Raw genomic sequence first — 17129 nt, 5'->3', positions numbered from 1 at the left:
AGACCTAAGCACGTTATAGGTTCATTATTTGGTTAATTACAATTGCTTGCTAATTGCAGTAGATAATGCTATACTGTTCGCATTTTGTAATACCATGGGTAAAATATAAAGTGTAACATGTCTTTGCATAATTCGTGAGAATTATACGATAACCTGGAAAAGGAATTTGTATAAAAAGTGTACACTGAAAGTGCGTCTATTAGTTGTATCCTCTATATCATCATGCACAGTGAAGAAATTTAGTTCTATTATAAATTTGTATTATCACAAAATTCGATTAAATTTGGATTATTTGATTCAATGATTTTGATAAAGCTTGATATTTAGGTTTTTTAAAAATTGGGAATTTGGTGATTCGGAAATGTAGAGATTTTAGGAGTTGAATTTAAGAAAAAATTTGAGAATATAAGAATTTAAAAATTAGAAGTTTGCAAATTTAGAAATCTAAACATTTCAATGTTTAGAAAGGGTGTAGTCGGATAAGGTAGTCAAATGTGCCCTTGTGTCAAATGAGAAACTCAATACGTCAGTCGGTAGGATATTCAAAAAAAATTTTGTTTGTCTATTTAATTTCGTAAAAAAAATTTGAAAAAATTCTGAGACATTGAGGTCCTCGTAGCATATATTATAGAATTTTTGCAGATTTTTTTATCGCAAATTGTAATTGTAAAAAATCAAAAACCGAAAAAAATTTTGTACTGAAGATGTCGGAGCACTACTTTTATATTAATGTAGTGGTTACTGTTGTGTTTTAATGCGCTTTATTACGAGATTTCGATAACATACTCAGATTACGACCGATTCCTTTTGGTATTTCCGACGCTCTGCTGCACGCGGTCGCTTCGCACGCACGGACACATTTTGACAAACGCGAATCGGTTCCGAACCGGCACGGACTCCTCCGAATCTTCCCGAACGCACACGAGGCATGCAGTTGCATTCCTTACAGTTACATATGAGTGACATATTCACACCATCTATTATACTATATTTACCTTATTTTTGTATTTACCTATAATCAATGGTATTAATTTAAAATAAAATAAAGTACATTAAACAGTTATAATATATGATATACGATATTTTTTTAACTATCACATACAAGTACTTTCGCCTACCTTTGCTAAGATTGATGTGTCGGGTCTCGTGTGGTTGCCACGTTAACCGTCAAAATTCAACGCGGACCGATATGCATGTATACAAAGCTCTCCGAATTCCAGACGGAACGGTATTTATTCGAAGCAAACAACAGACTTCCTTGTTTCATCGAGTGGACGAGTTTCACGCGAGTTCCTGCGGGACATGCAATAAACAAAGCATACTGAATCGTCGGGCGAGGCTGATAAAATACCGCGAGAGAGAACCGACGAGATCGGCTTCTAATCTCTGGCCCAGCGGGACCGAGTTACTGATAATTACAGCAGGGTACCCGCGAAACGAACGATAAATCACGCTCGTTGTAAAATATAGGAAACGATCACCGGTATCGAAGGCCTGTAGCCGGCGGCGATAAGGCGAGTGATAAATCAGCCAGGATACACCTGCCGATCGAACGGATCGCGTACAACTTTGACCTGGACGAGCTTTTCAAAGTATGTGCTTTGAAAAACCACTTTACCATTGATTTTCATTCATCTTCGTTCATCTACGTACTTTTTACGGTTTCAATCTAATTGGAGGACTAATTCAATCTAATTGAAAACTGAATTTTCTGAGTTTGTAAATTTCAATGTTTTCGAGAGAATTTTGCATTCTCGGAGCTATGGAATTTGGCACCTTTATGCTTGTTGGTATTTTTTTGTTAGTATTTTAGATTTGTAAAATTTGTGACTTTGAACACTTTGGTACTATGCGACTTTAACATTTTATAAACACAACTTGTATTTTGCAACGAACTGTATTGTGCACTTTTGGATCTTTATGCTTATTGGTGTTTTTTGGTTAATATTTTAGATTAGTAAAATTTGTGACTTTGGACACTTTGGTACTCTGCGATTTTAACATTTTAAAAATACGATTTATATTTTGCAATTTTTGAATTTTTAACCTCTTTGGGCATTTTGAAATTGTTCACCATAGGATCTTCAACTAGAAATACTTTAATTTCTGGTGTTTATATTTTTCAAAATTTGACACTGAAAAATTTCAAAATAAAACTCAGTAATTAAATCTTTGACTGATACTAAATGAATTTCATTGACAGTAAAAATCGAAACTAAAATATAATCATACAAAATACAGTGAAGGACAAAAGTATTCGTACACTTGAAATATAGAAATACAGAGAACAATATTTTCTATATTATTAACTATATTCAATTGTATACAAGCTGTATATTAAACATTACACTTACAACAACAAATGACCCAAAACCGAAGGCAATCAGGTAGTAACTTGAAATTACTTGAAATTCACGAAACTAAGAAATCGCTGGGACAAAAGTATTCATACACTTAATTATTGCAACAATTATTTTAGCCCTTCCGGCGAATCACTTCACGTAATATATCGGACATTGACAACACCAAACTTTTAACGAAGGCAGGTTCTATATTACACCATTCTCTTTTTAATATTATTTCAAGTGTTCTTTCGACATTATATCATGTTTTCGCACATTTTTTTCTAGTTTCGACCATACATGTTCGATAGGATTTAAGTCAAGTAATTGTGAAGGAGTTGTTAACCTGTGGGGAGTATTGATATTAACAACCACTGACGCACTATACATATAGGCTGTATGTTTCGCGGCAGTCTTGCTGAAAATAAAATTCATCTAATTCATAAATCTAATTCATTCTAATTCATTTGCACTATTTTGTAAATAATCTTTTAAAATATTTAAATATAAATATTTATCCATTATTTTATCTATTATTACTAAATTGCCGTCTCCAGAAGTAGCAATACATACCCACACTATCACACTTCCACCTCCGTGTTTCGTCTCTGTTATTACCTTCAGTTTTGGGTCATTTGATGCTGTAAGTGTTATACATAATATACAGTTGTATATCATTAAATATATCATTTCTATATTTCGAGTGTACGAATACTTTTGTCCTCCACTGTATATTGCAATGACCTAAAAACAGCCGCACAATATATTTAATCGATAAATTTTCAGCAATTGGATTGGCCCGAAATCAGAGCATAATTAACCAAGTCGTTTTTGCTGATTCGCATTGCCGAAAATTTAACTCGTTAGCGGCAAAAATCTCGTAGTCGAGACATGCCATTTTAATTACATACTTTACGTAAATCCGTACCGATAGAAATAACACATTCGCTGGGGCTATAATTAAAACTTTCTCATCATCAATTTGGGCGAATTTAAAATACCGACTGTCCCCTGTAGTTAAATATGGCTGCCGTTGCGTTCGATTTCCATTTTCGTAGTGAACGCTGGTAAATGAAATTCACCATCGTTCTATTTGCATCGAATAATTTATTTCGAAACAAGCGTACAATTTATTTCTTAAAGCTTGAAATTCGCTGTAACGCGTATTAAGAAGTTTAATGTTTGAAAAAATAATAATGAGTGTAGTTTTAAGATTGAATTATAACGAACAAGGCGCACTGTGCATGAAAAACATTCCTGGGAAAGTTCGCCGAACTACATATTTAACTCATTTTAACGAAAATTGGAATTAATGAGATCAGACAACGTAATGAGATGTTATTACTGCTTCTACAGCAACATCAACGGCATTACAAATTACGCAAAATTCAAGCGTTAGCAGATATTATCCTGAAATTTGATTTCCATATTAGAGATTCAATTTTGTACAGAAGTAGACCCGCCAATTCAAATTATGGTAACGATATTTATTTATACCACGACTATTATCATCAGCATCTTATCTAAGATAAAAGCAAACTGTTACCAAAAAATATGAACGTATAAATATTACCTTTTATTGCTGTTTATTACAAAATGTATTTTTGAGCGACAAATGAATTTAACCTATGCACACAAAATTTATGAATTTATAAATATAATCTACGTTGTACACAAGTTATTTTAGTCTACCGTTATTAATTATGGTATTTGTGAAAATATAAAAATATATTTTTAAACGAATGTATACATACAGTATATGTATGCATGTGTTTCATAGAAGCATTTATTTTGATGATTTCCATATTACGTTAATTTTTGTTATCAATTATTTTTCATTATTTTTAATTTTTATTAATCACCAGTGTACAACAATCTTTGTAAGTAATACTTAATATGAGTTTGCAAATGATATGTGAAATTAGAATTTTAAACTGAAAGGTAAGAAATTGCTTTTTTAAATATAAATTTAATTGAACAAATGATATCCGAAGTTATTAAAAATTATTAACACAATTCCACTGGCATATAATAAACACGTAATATAAAATTAAAAATAAAATGGAGACATGAACAAAAAAACGAGAAAACATACATAAATTTAATCTATGTACATACATTTTTTTACTGGGATAAAAAATGATACAAATTTCACGAAAAGCATCTTAAAAAATTTTATAATTTAAGATTAAAAAATGTGTAAATAATTTGACTGGGATCTGAGTGTTAAATATAGTGTATTCGACACTTCTACAATTATATGATTGTACCATTCTTGAATAAACGTGAGAAAAATACAGAATGAAAGGGTAGTTCCGTGATATCTGACTATATATCTTTTTATACTACTAACTGACGCCGTAAATAAATGTATAGTAGCAACGAAATAGTACGTTGTTCTGCTTTAATGGAGGATAATAAAATGGTTTTACCGATGATCTCGAATACTATTTTTATATAAAGTAGATCTCCATTTTCTTGAGCTACGTTAAAGCTCTTAAAGCCTCCTCACCCTGTGTAAAGATTTTGCTTCTCCGCTAGACAACACTGAAATATCACGGTACATCATACGCTGTTACGTTACTGGTTGCATTCACCTGCAACGTTAACAAATATCCTGCGTGAAGTTTCCTAACAGGTTATGAAGTTTCATGAACGTTCATATACTTGATGAAATTTGTTATGGGTGTCGAAAACGACCAAACTTATCATATATTACTGTAGAATAGATGAAAAAATGAATATGAACTTTTGTCCAAAAATGTTTTATTTCACACTTTGAACGCACATGTTAAATGTTAATAAATAGTAATTTTATTCTCAACAAACCTGATCTCTAACAATAATTATTTTTACTAGATATACTTTACAGTATTTAGTAACAGAATTTATCATTGTTAATCAGAGTTGTTCTTCATGAGTGATTAACTCGAATATGAAATGTGTCATTCGTATACGGGTGATATAAACGTGTCAAAGGATATGTTTTCAAAAATATTTGTTTGAATTTTCGAAGATTTTTCATAACTAATATGGTCCTCCATAAATACGTTCGAGCATGAAACCTAATCCACTCAAACGGTGCATGCATAACGATCAGAAAGGACGAGAAGAATGAACGTGCGCGTTCAGCGCGATAGTTGATAATTTGCCAGGCATACGAGCGTGATCCTGCAATCAGACGATCGTCATCGCGGCTCTACGGGCCGAGATAATTAACACCGTCATTGACGAGCTGAATGAAAGCCATCCGCTCGGTAGACCGAGGTATCGCGTAATCTTCCCGCGCAATTAACGGGCACGAGCCGCGACAACAACAATGGACGTTCGTGCAGGTCTGGCCGAAGCCCGCAGGTAAAACGAAACGGGATATTTACGAGGCAACAAACTAAGCACACGACCAGGGTTTGGCTTCATGGCATACATGCTTTTCTCGCTGCAGTAACAACAGCAGAATGCGAACGTGGCGAGGGGTTGAGGAGGGGGTAAGTGTGTGCGTAGCAGGCTTGGTAACGAGAACAGCCTTCGGGGAGCTGTTGCCACCCCCCGTGGCTGCCGGTGCGACTTTATTGCGGCAATAAGAGTTATCACCCGGTGATAACTGCCCCCATAACTCCTCTGCGCGATGAATACATCCTCTTTCCCCACTTCACGCCCCTTTTGTCTTTTCCTGGGTGCTGCGTCTCTAGCCTGCGGTATCTACCACCTTATCCACGACATCGTTGCAACCCCCTTCTCGAATCTCTTTGTTCATATTTTTTGGTCTTTTCGCATTTTCTATTCTTCTACACTCTGTATCTTAGAGGAAACTTCGCTTCAAACACCGATTTCATACTATCGTACAGTTGCGTGAATACACCGCATTTTCAATTACCTAACCTCATGATAGGAAGCTATTGTTGGAATTTCTTAAATTCGTAAGACAGAATGAGCTGTGTTAGGAATAATTGACGTAGTAATGTAAATATCGAGCTGGATTACATAACTTTTGCATAGATTAATTTAATAGAAAACAAACATTATAGAATTTTTGTGTGGGTATATTGTAAATGACAGAGGGAAGAAAATACACAGAAAATAAATTAGGGAATAGCTATTCGCTGAAATTGTTTTGTGTTGTATATCACCATGGAGCAAATTGATTCTACTCTAACTGATGCATTACTGCAATTTTTTATAATTATTTCAATTTGTGCATCTTTGAGAGTCATGCAAAATATTTACAGAGCATAGGATGCATTTCTGCACTGTGTTCTAATTTATCGTTTAAAATTTGACCATATTTGAGGGTTATTTTTAGATCAGAATCTCTCTCTTTTTATTAACATATCTGAACAAAGTAACTTCATATATTTTGCATATATTTATTTTTGAATTTTAATATATTTTTGTAGACTTAAAAGAAGAGGATCTAAATAAAAATAACTAGTATAAATAAGTACACTATATCATTATATGTCAAGAAACGTTTTCAACAATTGTAGTAACAGTAAAATATACAATTCATGTTTGGCAAAAAACAAGAATTGCTTAATACATTTTGTGTAAAATGTTAGTGACACAATACGATTCAAAACATAAATGTTGCCTAGTGTTTCAATGTCTGTAGAAGAGGAATGTAAATCCTTGTTAAATATTTAAGTTTGTTTTTGTTTATTGAAAGTTATCAGACTGTCGTAACAATTATCTTCATCCTTGACACTTATAGCAAGTCCTGGCTCTCGTTGTGTTGCAACACGTATCTGGACTTATTTCCACTCAACTCACAGCTGACTATTCTCACATTCTCGAACGACGGATAAACAAGCGGGGAATTTGCTCGAGAACCATTCCAGGTGATTCTTGTTGGCTTTGTTTTCGTCCAGGATAATCGAAGTACCTCGGATCCTGAGGTTTGTTCTGGCTTTAATTAACTTTTTCGGGAACTAGTAGTTTAATTGATGGTCTGTTTTGCTTTCTCCGTTGCGAAAGGGAAATCCGGTTGAAACCTGACGTTATTGAAACATCATTAATACATTTAACACCATAAAAGGTTATTTGTAGCCTGCATTACAAGTCGCGTTAAGTAACAGTGGCAAGAAATTTATTATTATTTGTAAATCTTATTAATTCGCTAAAATTTTGAAATTTAAGATTCACTAAAATTTTGAAATTTAAGATTTAGTGAAATTTAAGGTTTATTGAAATTTTGAAATTTAAAGTTTCTTAAAATTTCAAATGAATTTTTGCTGAAATTTTTACTTTAAATAAATTCAATAAAGATTTTTTACTTGAAATTCATTAAATTACTTACATTTTTACATTTAGCAAATTTTTGCTTGAACTTTCACTTTAAATAAATCTAAGTAAATTTAATGAATCTATTTTACTTAAAATTTATTAATGTACTCAAATTTACTTCCATTTAAAGTTCACTTCAATTTGCTCTCTTCATAAATTTATTTGAAAAAAAGTTACATAATATAAATTAAGAATATTCTGAGAAGGTATTACAAGAAATTGTAATTACAAGAGGTAAGAAATATTTTTAACAATTTCATTAATTATAAAAATTACAATTCATATATTTTGACAAAATATAAGAATTTGTACAATATGATCGTATGTAGCATATTTACAAAGGTATAAAACCTTGGCGTGATTTCACATATAAAAAGCTGATCATTCATATTTAATTTTGAATCCCAAAAATGGTTGAATTAAAACTTGAAGTGGATGGTAATTTTAAAACCTAAATTAAAACTTTAAAAATAATATCGAGTTTAAGAGGACGAATTCCTGCAAGGCAAATATTTTTGTTTATTACTTTTTTACACCGAATTTAAATTTGGGATAAAATATTCTTATACATAACATTTTAATTCCTTAAAGTACTCAACCGTTAACTCCGGTTTGAAGAATTCAATTTTTTCCGTGCACCCGAATAAACTCTTGCGAGCTTGAATTTTTTGAAGTGGCATTTTTTTATGCAATTTTTTAACAAGATTCGTTAATCTTAGCTTATGTATAATAAGAATTACCGTATACGTCGTTACGATGGCTATATAATTTATTGAAAACTGTTTTCGCAAATTTTTATTTAAATTTATACCACATTTACTTTAATTACAAAAATTAATTTTAATTTTATTGCTAGTTTATATGGAACATATTACTGTTTTTAATAAAACTGATTTCTCAGTAACGTTTACGTAAATGGTGAATTAATGATGCAATTACTTACATTCTTTGTAATTCCAAAATAATGTACTTTCGCAAACACATTTTAATAACTTTCCGTGAATTATCCTCTAATTATGTTATTTTTAACGAAGAGAAATTCGATTTAGAACAGTAAGGAACGTGTTCAAGGAGTGCTTTAATGGAAAATAACCAAGGGGATTAATGGTACAAGTTAAATCTTTTAGGAACATAAAACAGCGCTCACCTCGGTTTTAATTCGAGAGGAAGATTGTATAAAACGGAGAACGCTGTTTAATTTATAACTGTCAATAAATTTACGTCTGATGTTTGTAACAGTTGATTCGTGTGGAACGTAAATTTGTTTTCCACTTGTACCAATCGACTCGAAATGTAAATCTAACAGAAGATCAATGTAAATCACTATGTCCGTACCGTGCGATCTACTGATGGAAAAAAAAAATAAAACAACGGTAATGTTAAAAATAAAATATAGCGGAAATGGTCGAAATTGACAATGATAAATGTTTTCCGCGTGAAAAATTTTCATTACATTTTACTGGACAGTTTTTGCCCAAAGTTGTTAATCCGTGATATTTGAAAATTCCTCCAATGAGTCCAGTATTTAGAGTAATTTATTATCTTTTACGTGTATGAATATATTTTTTGTTTGGAAAGAGATAAATTTGTCACAAGGGTAACATTTTGATTTAAATAAAAAATAATTTATTGTAAGAATTTTTTAAACATTTTTCTCAAAATGAATATATGTGTGTATGAATATATTTTATGCTTGGAAAGGGATTTTTTCACAAAGGTCACATTTTCATTTAAATAAAAATTAATTTATTGTAAGAATTTTTTTAATATTTTTCTCAAAATTCATTAAAAATGTTCTCTTAACAACAGTGGAATACAATTGAATATTTGCTCAAAAACAACTTGAAAATTTGAAATAATTTTACGAAAATTTGTCAATTTGACGCAAAATATCGAATTTTTGTAACAAAATTTCTGAAACAAATGCACATTTGCTTAAACACAAAAATCTGAGCAGCGGATATAATTTCGAAATGGCAAAGAATGTTACGCGATGTTAAATGAAAGTTTATTCTAATTAACGGAGTTTCATTATGGGTGCATTTCAATGGGATAAGTAGTTATATCGATTTTAACCTCGCTATTGGTTTCCAATTTCGATTGTGAATACGTTGAAACTGGCGTGTATTGAAACGATAAATTCAAAGTGCCGAGCAAGCAGTTAGATATGCGTACGTAGGTGGTTCGTGCTTTAATTTGCTTCAGATAATACGGAAGACGTTTATGACACCTATAATTTTTGTTTCTGTGTATATCGAAATATCAATAATTACAATATGAATTTCAATCTGCTTTTATTTTATTGTAGCTATCAATTCACTATTACTTTTAATACGTAGGCATTTTCATGAAATTTTAAGCTTCAGGTTTGATCAGATTGTGTTATTAAATTATTTCAGATTTTCTACGGTTATGAATATGTATTTTTATATGCGAGAATTATACTTTTTAGTATTGTCCATTGTATGAAACATAAACAAAGCTTATCAACAAAACTATCAAACCGGTCAAATGCTCCACAAGTTTTTCATTATAAGGTACACATTTTGTTAAAGTACGTTCCTTGAAATCAGCATTGATCGTCAAAATAAAGAATAAATGTGTGTACTAATTTATGTTTCGTCGTGTGTTTATTTATTTTTTAACTTCATTTTAATTTCAAGTTAAGTACGCATTACATGCTGGTAGGTTTAGTGTTAACCTCTTAACCTACAATTTTCTGGATAGCTGCACAGATACTTATGCCTACAACATACAAACAACCGAAAAAAGTTAAAATGTTTGGTACATTACGCATTCAGCAATTTTTGATTATACAGATTATAATTAGAATTGAACCCAAAATTGCAGTGAAAATACGAGGCTAGTTTATCACATTTGAACTGCAGTGTGCGTCACGAGTGTAACACGTTGTTTTAAGGGGTTAATTTTCCGCCAGAGTAACTAAAAATCTTACGTAGTGTATTCGGTTATTAAAGCTGACCCTTAATTCCCACCTACCGTTTGAACGTCAATAATAACAAATGATTTTATCAGTGTGTTGAATTTTTATCGTCTCTAAAAACCAGTGCACAGAAAACGTAGTAAAAATCGAGAAGAACGATTACGCGATCGTTTTTGCTAAAACAACGATTTGAAAAACATCATCAGATTACAGTTTATCGAGAGTGGAACGTGTCGCGGGAATAATTATGCTGTTTGTACGACGTCCAGGAAAAAAGTAATCTCCGTGACTGTCGGGATCGCGTGTCCACGATGCGTGGTCTCAACTTGTCGTCGTTAATATCGATACAACTCGTCGGCACGTGACAGCACGTGCAATCCCACAGGCTCAGCCGTGCCCCTGAACTTATGAGCTCCGAGATATCTTCCGTCTCTCTGCTTTCCACCATGTCCTATCCAACTTCCGCTTGACACCTCATCAAAATTTTCTAATTTTCTAAGTAGAACACACGCGAGCTTCCCACTGCTCCGGATCGATGGTGCAAGAGACTCGTAAGTGTCTTACGACCTAATTGGAACGATATTTTTTGATTTTACTTTTTTTTCACATTTTTAGCCGCTGGTTTATGAGAAACTGGAATCATTATTTTTATGTAGTATTTCATATTTTGTTGCTATAGTTTACTATTTTATTATTTCTATGCTTTTGGTTGAAGTGTTGTGAGGTGTTGATGTTTACGCAAGGTCTGTTGGGTCCAGATAGTACAGTGATACGGTGGTTGTTAACAGGAGTCAAATGTGGAGATTGAATATTCTGAGGATGATTTTTTGTTTATTTCATGGTGTATCGAAACAATACATGTGTAAAATATTATTAACCCTTTGCGCTCGAGAAGTACCTCTCAGGCGTCATTCGATTTAATACAATAATATGAAATAAACATTATTTAACCAGTTAAGTGTGTTTGACAACTATATCCGTCATGGAGATGTGGTAGAATTTTGTGTCATGACGACTATATCCGTCATGCGTAAAATTTTGTTACAATTTGATATTTAAATTGTAATTTTGGAGAAAACTAAATTATATTCGTAAATTGTAATATTTTTAAAATGTTTAGAGGTCAACACGAAATGAAATAAGCAAATAAAAAGTGTACATGATTTGAAATGGATTCATAAATTCTTGAGAGCTAACTCGTCATCGCTTGATTATCGCGACACACACGGTTCACGCTTTGCAAAAAGATCGCCACAGTTAACTAGTTAATTAATTCTATGATAGTGTTCATGTGATGGATAAACATAGTGAAATAGACAATAGTGGGAATTATTAATAGAGAAATAATAACCTCAAAAGAACTCATTTTACATTTTAATTAATATTTTAATGTTGCTGTTTGCAAACAATAAAATTATCTTCGAGTGCGAAGATTTAAGATAATTGAAATTTTGTAACGAAATCAGGTGTTGAAAAATTGTTCATAGAATTTTCACTGAAGTAAATTTTTGCAACTTGGTATATTATTTTATAAAAATATCTAATTCTAATATTAAGTATACAACGAAAAGTCTCGTAACAACAAATTAAGTCAAACGAAAAAGTAACAATTAATATTTTGAAAGTAAATTACATTTTTACATCTTTCTGTCAAATCGCAGAATTTGGCTCTCAATACAAAAGTACACAATTCAGTTCAATAAATACCTCGTAATTTGTAGAATATTAATGTTGTAAATGCAAAATTAATTTTAAATTTTAAATTTTTTAATTTTTCGAGCGCATGTAAATAAACTATAACCTTAATAAAATCATTAAACATGCAAAAATCGAAATTTTGGCGTATAATGAATAATAAAACACCTATCCAATGTTCTCCCAATGATGAATAATCTGTGATTTAAAATTGAAAAAAAGAGGGAATATTCTTTTGTTAAACAAAACGTTTAAAGTGCGGGAGCTTTGACTATAAAACAATCATGAATATTTTGGTTATTGTTGCAAGGGTGAATAAAGTGTAAAGTATGGTCACAACGCACATAGAAAATTTTGAACAAGGGGATGACATTTGGAGAGATCAAAGGGTAGGTGCATTCCACACGAAACAAAGTGTGAAAATAACGACCGGTTAACGCTAGAACAATCAAACCTGCCAAAGCGACGGGATATACAATTCTTATTTTAACCCAGCAACACACGTTTCAAAATCTGTCGTAAGTCTTCGTATGTGGAGCGAAATTTAATCCAGTTGTTGGATCTCTTTTTTTACAAAGGCGAACTATTTTTACGTATTCCGTGTAAAAAATGTAGCTGAAAAGTATTATAGAAAAGAGGGATCAACGTTACAGAAAGCTATAAATTAATTTTTGGTGCAACATGTGAGTTTCCAGAATAAATTACAGAAATAAATTACAGAATCAACGCAGAAAAATTAAAGACACTTTCATATATTTCAATTTTTATGGAGATGAGAAATGAAAAATAATTCGACAAATGTTTGTATTCTGAAGGTAATGTTCTCGTAAGTTTATTAAGCAATCTAAAATAATACGATTTAGTGTTTTTTTATGGTAAATAGTTCATACATGTTCCTCCTTACAACCTTAATGTTTTGTTTATTTTACTGAAAATAAACCCTTACAATCCTAAAATCCTTGCCCAGGGTGTTATGGCCTGATCGGTTTTGGCCACGTAGACTGCAACATCGTCAAAATCAAGCTACATTGGGCAGCATCGGCTAAAAGATGGATGAGCGTTTGCTATTGGCACAGAATGTGAACTAACGATCCAGAGAGGTCAACGAAAATAAGAACACTATAGCTCCTTACGTAATGTAGGAATGTAAAGATATTCGCATGTTACATCTGACCATCATTCCTGAATAAGTCATAAGCTGTATATTCTTCGAAACCGACATTCCTGTACAGTATGCATAATTTTCTGTCACTGTCACCTATCGTAGAATAACGTAATCAAATCCATAAAATAGGCAACTAACTAGTATAGTTAATTCCTATAGATAATGTATACCTACACAAAGCAATGCAATAAAGACATAGACGTTTGTAACAAAGATACAAAAGAACGTAATATAGATACAAAGGAACATGAAGATGTAAAAGATCTAAAGATATAAAAGAGATACAAAGAGATGTTACAAAAATACAAAGGGATGTAACAAAGATGTGAATAGATGCAACAGAGGCACAGCAAAGATGCTAAAAGATGTGATAAAAATGTGGATGTCCCCAACAGAGACATAAAGAGACATACCAAACGTACAAAAAGACATAAGAGATGTAAAGAGACATAACAAAGATATATGAAACAAAGGCCCAAAGGGATGTAACAAAGATTACAAGAAGTCGAAGAGAATTTTATCTGATAGAAAAATTGGGAAGTTCACGTAGTCGAATGGTTATGCATTATATCGCGTTTCGATATTGCTCACGGTGCTCTCGATCTCGGTCGCGGTTATTCCCGACGCGAAACGCGGCGTTTATTGCAAAGCTGATCGTTCGATCAATTTCTCTGTGGCTCGTCATCGTGCATTAATGGTATTGCCGTGCCGCTTGATACTCGTCCCGGCAGCGGTTAGCTGGCACGTGCATTCGTACCGGAAAATGCACGAATGACAAGCGTTTCTGAATTACAATCTCACGTTCACCGAACTCTATGGCGGGGACGTGCACGTATATCGGGGGTACGTGAACATGCCCTGAATACCTGTGGCCCGGCTACACTGCCCATTTGTCTTATAGTTTCGGAGATATTTTAACCCCTTGTCCTGCTAACCTCATTTCTCGACGATCCCCTTGTTACACTCTATCTTCCTTTTTAGTATTTAGCGTTTAGGCGTGACCCAGATTCCGCACTGCTCCGTTTAAAATTAATTAATCTGCTGTACTCGAAAGGTGACTCAGGCATTCGATTTAATATCACAGATTAAAATGGGTACCCCTTGTACGACATATTTGTCGGATGCATTAGTCAGCACTAACTATCCCGCTGTAATATGGAAACGTCTTTTCTGCGAGTGTCAGTTAATAAGCGATTCGTGATTGTGAATTCGGAATACGGCTCGAGAACTACTTCGGTAACCTTGTCATGCAGAGAAAATCGCTTGCTGGATTTAGTAAATAGTGTTTGCCATTTGCAACACATGCAGCGAGTGTTTAATCCCTTGCCATATGATTTATTCGTCGGATGCGTCAGTCAGCATTAGCTGCACACTGCTGCAGTATTGAAACAAATAAAAAAAGGGAGAGTGTTATGTCAGTGCTGTAGTCAGCGACCCTTGACTATGTAAACTGTAAATGGATTTAAACTTCGGATTGAAGAGTATTACAAATTCGAGTAAGATTTATCGCTTTTGAACTGGGAGTGCATCACGAGTGCATCGTTAAATGGCGAGGCTCTTTACACGAAAAGATGACATTTGATTTAATATAATAATTTGAAATAAGTATTTTTTATATAAACCTATAGTGTTATACATGTGATGTATAAACATGAAATAGGCAATTGTTGCAATTAATGATAGAAAAATATTAGTTTATGCGAAAGACTAAACAATGAGATGGAAGAAAAACATGTCTGAATTATTCAACAATTCTTTGTATTTATATTTGTATTAATATAATTTAATGTATGTCACGAAAATTGCAAACATTGATTCAATCGATTACTTAAAATTGATAAATGATTGAAAAGTGACAAATCGATGAATTAATTAATAAAGTAATAAAAAGTGATAAATTAATTAAAGAATGAATAGATAAACGAGAAGTGATAAGTTAATTAATCAACTGTTAAATAGAAAGCAATTGAAATGTATTTATCCCTCAGCGTTATCGTCTGTTATTTTTCTTTTATGTGATCCAATATCTTTTTGCACCATAATCACTGTACTAGTAATTTTGTTTCACGTTTGTTACAGGTAAGAAGCAAACTATCATTAAACAAAGAAACTAACTATCATTTCAGTATGGGTAAGTAATAACTAAAATAATCCTTAATTATATTATAGTATTATATTTTAATTTTATAGTATTATATTTTACTGTAAGTAGAATATTTTCGATTCTAAAAGTGACTCGAGTTTAGTCGATATTAAAGTCTGACTTCATATTGACTAAACTTTCACAGGGCATGTCGTTAATACACATCAGTGAACACGAACGTTGTAACTACTAGAGGAATACTGGTATTTTTTTACCTTGCCCTTTATCGCTGCTCTCCTTCCTTCATAATAATAGTACAACTTCTTTTATGGCATATCAGTTTGAAGCTTAAAATTTTATGAAAATTTCTGCATAAACCCTTCAATAAGACCCCGAATATAAAATAACTGATCTTTAGTTACGGAATACGGTGAGCAAATTCGAAACAGAAAATATTACACAAATTAGTGACATAATATTTTTAAATATCAATATTATATCTACTTATAGCTTACATAAAAATAAATTTGATAAAAATGATTACGTGATTCGTTCAATAATATTTAGCATAAAAATTGTTCAGTAAAAAAATCTATCTTATATTAGGTCAAGACATATGTATACGTAAAAGATTTGAAAGCATGCTACAGAATTTGGTGTCATGAAAATACCACAAAATAGCACTTACATCAGTTTGAAGTATAATGTTCCATCAAAATGGCTGTATAAACATATTAGCACCTCAAGTAGAAAGCAACATTCATATCAAGAGTCTGCAACAATTTGATAACACTTTGTATAAGTAGCAAATTATTTAGCAATTTAGCAAATTAGCTTAACATTTCCAAACCTGTCATTTCATATGCAAGAATTGAATAACTCTTGAATACACTAATATGCATGATCTCTGTATATTGTTGCTATGATTATAAGAATATAAATGCATAATAGTAAATGTACAAAATGAACCATAAATGAACGAAAGGTCGCAGTTTGGTAAGGTGCGTTGTCCCGTGAAAAAAATATTTTTCTATAAATTTACGCTCGAAATGATATCCGTAAAACCCTACATGCATTTCCATTCGTGTTTCTACGTAATTGAATTCTGCCACCATCCTGGTTGCATGCGTTTGGAGCGGTTTTCTTAAATAAAGTTATTTGCTCGTTCATCTCGCATGATGCTTGGCTCGAGCGAGTTTCTTCTTCGTTTCCGCTTTCCTCCAGCAGAATCTCTCGTAGCTACGTTTCCTTCGTGTTATTACGCTCGTTCCTGAATTCAAGACGATTTTTCGATATTCAGCAGGAAGGGTAATGATAACCTTCTTGCGAATATTCAAGCAGCCGCTACCCCTCCCGCCTATAAATAGGAGCCAGTAGTTCCAGGCGTATTATGTATTTCGAATATTATATTCTGCCGCTTGTTCCTATTCAGAAGAGCGTCTGAAAATGATGGCAGATCGAATGCTACCTCTATTCGAAAATTTTTACAGAATTCTTGCTGTAATTTGGTAACATGAGGTCAACTAGCGATTAGAAGCGAACAATCATTCATTTTAATTTACGAATCAACTTAAAAATTTGATTTAAACTTGAAAATTTAAGTTGGGAATAAATTTAAAA

General features: G+C 32.4%; 1 protein-coding gene across 1 annotated transcript in view; it reads left to right on the top strand.

The window, feature by feature from the left end:
• LOC100874918 (mind bomb 1) overlaps positions 1-17129 on the top strand; it is a 488386-nt gene that overhangs the window by 444628 nt on the left and 26629 nt on the right. The gene's annotated exons all lie outside the window — the stretch shown is intronic.

This window comes from Megachile rotundata, chromosome 1 (genome assembly GCF_050947335.1).
Source record: "Megachile rotundata isolate GNS110a chromosome 1, iyMegRotu1, whole genome shotgun sequence".
Classification (NCBI taxonomy): domain Eukaryota; kingdom Metazoa; phylum Arthropoda; class Insecta; order Hymenoptera; family Megachilidae; genus Megachile; species Megachile rotundata.
Note: the sequence above shows the minus strand (reverse complement) of the source record. Positions and strands in the feature narration are given on the sequence as shown.